We start from the raw sequence: 7068 nt of genomic DNA, 5'->3' as shown, positions 1-7068 counted from the left end.
ACTAATTTGATCTTGCTAATCATGCTACAAAATGGAGCAAAAGAAAACTAATTTGATCTTGCTAATCATGCTACAAAATGGAGCAACAGAAAGCAACTTTAAGCTTACTAATCATGCTGTAAAATAGGGCAAAAGAATGCAACTTTGAGCTTTCTATACATGCTATAAAATAGGGCAAAAGAATACAACTTTGAGCTTTCTAAACATGATGTAAAGTAGGGCAAAATAAACTAACTCTAAACTGTTATAACAAGGCAAAGGAAATCTAGAGATCTTTAATCGATACTGCTGTCTGCTCATACTGGAATCTATAGCAAGGAAATAGAAACATGAAAGCTGATCACATAGCAATGTCTACTGTAAGAAAAACTCCTACTTTAAGGAATTAAAACATGCATTATTCACATTGTTGGGTGCCACGACAACAAGGAAATAAAACAGAAAATCTGCACATGAAATCTGTACAATAAACTTCATAAAAATCTGCTCATGCGCCTAAGGTGGCAAGGGAAACTAAAATTAGGATGCTACATATAGGCTGTTGATTAAACTGTTGGTTGCTACTCGGAAACCTAGAGGTTCCACTGTACAAAAATTTTGTACAAAGGTCTGAACCTTTTCCTAGCTACCATGTGTTCTTTTAAATTAAATTTTGGATCGCCTGCGGAACTTAACACGTTTGATCCAAAACTTAATTTATTTGTTCTTTTAGGTTTTGACTTGGATCTCCTGCGGAACTTAACACGTTTGATCCAAATCACCTAAGTTATTAATTCCATTAAATATTAATTTCCAAAATTGGTTCCCAGTACTGACGTGGCGAGGCACATGACCTTCTTGGATATGGGAGCAACCACCACCGACTAGACAAAACCTTTTATGGAAAGCTAATATTTAATTTCCTAAAATAACTTTAGGTTAACCGAAAAGAACAATCAAATCACAAGGAAAAATAAAACAAAAGAACACATCATCGAAAAACATATTCGAAATACTAGAATCGTAAGCCTCTTGTATTTGGTATTATTTTCATAAATAACTAGCATGATGCGGAAAGGAAAAATTACTAGTTATACCTTCTAAAAAGACCTCTTGATCTTCTACCGTATTCCTCTTCTAACCTCGGACGTTGTGTGGGCAACGTTCTTCCGAGATGAGAAACCACCAATCACCTTCTTCTTCCTTGCAAGTTTCGGCCATCAAAACATCTTCTAGGATGAAGAGGTTCGGCCACCACCACCATGCTCCAAGGGATGCTAGAAACGAGGCTTGCTTTCTCTCCTTCTTCTCCTTCCTTGATCCGGCCACTAACAAAAGCTCCACCAAGAGATAAGTTTCGGCCAACAAGAGGAGAGGAGAGAAATAGGGCCGGCCACACCACCAAGGAAAAGAGGGAGAAAAATAATAGAGTTGTTCATCCATGAAGGCACCTCTACCCCCTCTTTTATAATCCTTGGTCTTGGCAAATAAGAAAATTTAAATAAAAACTTCCTTAATTCTTTTGCCACGAAAAGGAAAATTTATTTAATTAAAAATAATTTTTCTCTTCTCAATTTACAATGGCCGGCCATTATACAAATCTCCAAGCAAATAAAATTTTAAACACAAATTAAAACTTCCTTATTTGCTTCCGGAAATTTATAAAATTTTTCCAATAATTTTATCCCTTCATGATTGGTTAATAAAAAGAAATTTTATAAATTAAAATCTTTCTTTTAAACATGTGGATAAAAAGAAAGTTATCTCTAAAAATTAAAATCTCTTTCAATCTACAAATAAGGAAAGATATCAAATCTTTTCTTAATCTTTTGTAGAAACTTATAAAAGAGATTATTTAATTTTTAAACTTTCTTTTAAATAATGAACATGTTAAAAAAGTAAAGTTTTCTTAAAATTTAAAATCCACCTTTTAATCAATAAATAAGGAAAGATTTTAAATTTTTAAACTCTCTTTTAAACATGTGGATGATTTACAAATAAGAAAAGTTTTTAATAAAAATTAAAACCATCCTTTTAATCTACAAATAAGGAAAGAGATTAATCTCTTCTCTTAATCTTTTGTAGAAAGCCATAAAAGGAAATTTTAATTTTTAAACTCTCTTTTAAATCATGATATCCACATAAGAAATAATTTTAATAAAAAAACCCTTTTAATATTCTAGTGGTCGGCCACCTAAGCTTGGAACCCAAGCTTTGGCCGGCCACCTACATGGCTCATCCACTTGGTCTTGGCCGGCCCTAGTTTGGGTTCCAAGCTAGCTTGGCCGACCCCATTGGATGGGTAAGAAGGTGGGTATGCGGCGGGTATAAATCTCTATATACTAGAGGCTACGATAGGGACCGAGAGGAGGAATTGATTTTGGTCTCCTGATAAAATTAAGCATCCCGTGTTCGCCCCTAATTTTATCAATAATAATTCATTCCACTAAAGAACTATTATTGAACTACCGCACCAATCCCAAATTACATTTTGGGCTCCTTCTTATTATGAGTGTGTTAGTCTCCCTGTGTTTAAGATAACAAATGTCCACTAATTAAGTAAATTACTGACAACTCACTTAATTAATATCTAGCTCCAAGAGTAGTACCACTCACTTCATCGTTATGTCGGACTAAGTCCACCTGCAGGGTTTAACATGACAATCCTTATGAGCTCCTCTTGGGGACATTCTCAACCTAGATTACTAGGACACAGTTTCCTTCTATAATCAACAACACACACTATAAGTGATATCATTTCCCAACTTATCGGGCTTATTGATTCATCGAACTAAATCTCACCCATTGATAAATTAAAGAAATAAATATCAAATATATGTGCTTGTTATTACATTAGGATTAAGAGCACACACTTCCATAATAACTGAGGTCTTTGTTCCTTTATAAAGTCAGTATAAAAGGAATGACCTCAAATGGTCCTACTCAATACACTCTAAGTGTACTAGTGTAATTATATAGTTAAGATAAACTAATATCTAATTACACTACGACCTTCCAATGGTTTGTTCCTTTCCATCTTGGTCGTGAGCTACTGTTTATAATTTATAAGGTACTGATAACATGATCTTCTGTGTGTGACACCACACACCATGTTATCTACAATATAAATTAATTGAACAACTACATTTATCACAAATGTAGACATTTGACCAATGTGATTCTTATTTCTAGATAAATGTTTTATACCAAAAGCTAGGCTTTTAGTATACATTCTAACATAAACTACTATAAATCTGAAACTTACAAGTTTTATAAGTTGAATTAAGCATAGAAAAGGTCTTCTACCTTCTAAAGGAAACCAATTTAGAGGCATGGAACAAAATATAGTGCCACATCCAAATGTATAACTTCTAAAAAAACTGAATTTTAACTACTCCTATCAATCTGAATTCGCAAATTCTACAATCCAGATTGAGCATCAAATGGTCCTCCATGTCTTACACTAGTGGCATTCGAGTAAAACAAGTAAGTTTGCTACCAATGTCATATGTGATGAAAGGGTACTAAAGAGATGAGCACTTTAGATAGCTGTCCAGTGAAAGACTATGACTTATGGGAGGCATATTCGATCCAATTGAGCTAGATGACCAGATTCAAAATCTGAGAGAGTAGTGCCAACAAGCAGGCAAAGGCATACATTTTATATAACAGCTCTTGAAGGAAAAATACACATGGCAAAGATTTAAAGCTACGAACTTAAATAACAGAAAAAGGTGAAACATAATAGTAGATCAAATACCCAAACAACATCATAAAAATTATTTAGCCTATAAATTATCCTTACTATTCATTCATCTTTCCATAGTACTGATCAGTAATTCAATCCAATCAAAGGGATGAAATCTCATCCAAGTTCAATCCAACAATACCATAGTACAAGCTCCAAAGCGTAAATCAAAATCAAGAATTTTCAATTCTGTTTTGAAATTCCGGCAACACCAAGGAAAACATCTCAACTTCAAAATCCAAACTCCAGACTGTTAACAAAATCAACGCTCGCGGAATCCGAACTACCCCTACTGCAGGTGAGAAGTACTTACATAGCGTTCTTGGACTTACAACCGAGAAGAGGAAGAAGATCTAGGGCTCGGAGGCTTGAAATACTCGGCTTCTTCTTGTGCTCGCGCCTCTTCTTGACGAGAGGAGCTCGGTGGTGTGATGACCTCTCGGAGAAGAGTGCTCGCTGGCCACCGCAATGCCCTAGCTTTGCTTGCTGCGGTTTCCCCCGTGGAGAGATGCGCCGTCGGGAGAGAAAGGAGAGGAAGATCGAGTTTTCGCGAGAAAAGGAAAACCTAATCTTATCAATCGGGTTTAAATTTTTTGGTTCCATTTATAACTTAACTATATTTGTTCCCCTTCCTTTTCAAGAAAAACTCCTCTGACCACTTGGCTAGCTCGACCCGCTAAAGATTTGTACGAGTCGGAGGTCGCCGGGTCGAGCTTCCGCTCGGCCATTTTTTTGCAGCTTTTTTAACCTAAGGTATTCCTGTATCAACTAGAACTTATATACATCTCGTTTCATACTTGGTTAACAAATCACGCGCAGCCCAGTTGGTTGGCTGCGTTTGGTTCAGTCGGGTTCGGCCGGAGGTCTTGGGTTCAAGTCTCACCTTTAACATTTTTGGTCAAAACTTCTTTCTTTTTGTAACATACTAAACGACCTCCAAAAATTACGTAAAAATACTCTAAAAATTTCTAAAAATCTCTAGAATATTAAAGTATTTCCAAATATTTTTATGAACTGTTAGAACTTGAAATAGAGAAAATTGGGTCGTTACAGTCAAGTAGGTCAAGGTTGACCGGATACTTGACTGGAAAGTCTTAGTGAGTGAAGCTAGGTGAAAGTCCTGGTGAGTGAAGCCAGGCAAGGGAAATCCAGATGGGTAAGGTTGACAAGACATGTGGTGGAAGTCCAAGTAGGTCAAAGGGATTGACTGGATACTTGGCACAGGGGAAATCCAAATGGGTCAACATTGACCAGACATTTGGTGAAAGTCTAAGTAGGTCAAAGGAATTGACCGGATACTTGGCACGAGGAAGAAGAGTCCAAGTAGGTCAAGGGAGTGACCGGATACTTGGCATGATGAGGAAAAGTCCAAGTGGGTTAAGGGATTGACCGGACACTTGGTGAGGGAGTCCTAGCAGGTCAAGGGTGACTGGATGCTAGGCATGATGAACTAGCAGGTCATGGATTGATCGTATGTTGGTTTGGGGGCTTGGGACTTGGTTTTGGGCAAAAACCAATGTCTGGATCGATCAGCCGGTCGATTGACTGATGCCCAATCGATCGGCCGATCGATTGAGAAGGTCCCCGTGACAAGCCTCGAGTGGGCAAGTCGCAGAGCACACAGAACGTCTCTGGATCAATCGGTCGATCGATCCAGAGACCCCAATCGATTAGTCGATCGATTGGGGTGGCGCGTTTTTATGCGATAAAGGCTGGATCGATCAGCCGATCGATCCAGACATTTCCCGCAGAGCACAGAGGCGCTCTGGATCGATCGACCGATCAATCCAAAGCCTCCCCGATCGATTGGGAGCAATCCAATCGATCGGGATCCGTCCGTTGGCGCGGATAAAGGCTGCAGGCGTGCGATTTCTTCGACAAGAACTCTCGGCCATTTCTTCCGACCTTCACCAGCGATCACAGAGCTTCTCCACAGGGTTCTCACCGCCAGTTCTTGAAGCTCTTGGAGGTTTTTCCAAGTCAAGAGGCGGATCTACAGCAAGAGGAAGAAAGCTAGGGTTAGGGTTTTCTATACTCATTGTAAGTTTTTGCTTGTATTTGTGTATCCTTTCACTTTCTTCTTGTAGTGTGAACTTGTAGGGCTTCTCCGCCTTCGGTAGTTATCGAAAAGGAGTGTTTATTAGTGGAGGTGTGTGTGAGTGTGGATCCTTGGACTAGTCACCTCCTTTGGAGGTGGATACCAAGTAAATCTACTTGTTAGCGTTGTGTGTGTTGTTTCTTGTATATTTTCGCTGCACATCTTTGAAGAAACAAGCAACGCCGACCACGAGAATGCAACGAGCTATTCACCCCCCTAGCTACATTTTCGGTCCCAACACCACCATCCTATTGATATTAAATTCTTCCAAACTCATTGCCACTGGGCCGCCAAGTTCATCATCCAGACTCTCGCCGAAGGTAGATTTTTCTTTGATAGCATTTTCTTTGACACCTTCCGCCATTACCAAGAGGTGGAGGAAGACACCATACAACTCAACTCAGCGCCACCCTCGATACCACCGAAACTGAATAGGTCTTTCCCGCCCATCTCCGTGGCGCTCGAGTCTTTGGTGGTTTGCTTTATTTCGATTTCATTGAATAAGAAATTTTAAAATAGAATTCAAACTGAATTAACCGAATAAATTATTTTTTTTAAAAAAATTTGAAATTACTGAATAAAAAATTTAAATTGGGTCGATTTGTTCAATTTAACTAAATTTTCGATTGAAAATTGAGTTTGGTGATATAAATCAAAAAAGAAAGGGAGAATAAACTAAAATAATCCTCTACAAGCCTACGACTTAGCGGCTTAGCGCGACTCTCATGCCACCAGAATTGGATAGGTCTTTCCCGCCCATCTTTATGTGTCCGAGTCTTCGATGGTCCATTTTTTTCCGATTTAACTGAATAAAAAATTTTAAAATCGAATCCGAACTGAATTAACTGAATAAATTAATTTTTTTTTATAAAAAATCAAATAACTAAATAAATTTTTAAATTTGATCAGTTCAGTAATTGATTCGATTTAATAAAAAAAATTTATTAAAAATTGAGTTTGGTGGTATAAATAAAAAAAAAAGAAAAATAAACAAAAATACTTGTGACAGCATGATAGATTTTCCCTTATATATTTATTCACAACATTAAAATTTGTGAATCAAAATAAACCAATAAATTGTCTTCCAATTTTTAATGTAGGATTATCCCAGATCAAGATCCATCGTCACCATGTCATATTCCCTTACCCATCACCTCAATTGCGTTTATAATCTTCTTATCTATCACAGCATGGATCACGATGCCTACGAGAGGCTGATCACCCACGACATCTCTTTGGTGGT

The sequence above is a fragment of the Zingiber officinale genome, chromosome 5A (genome assembly GCF_018446385.1).
Source record: "Zingiber officinale cultivar Zhangliang chromosome 5A, Zo_v1.1, whole genome shotgun sequence".
Lineage (NCBI taxonomy): Eukaryota > Viridiplantae > Streptophyta > Magnoliopsida > Zingiberales > Zingiberaceae > Zingiber > Zingiber officinale.
The sequence above is the reverse complement of the archived record's forward strand: the minus strand, read 5'-3'. Positions refer to the sequence as shown.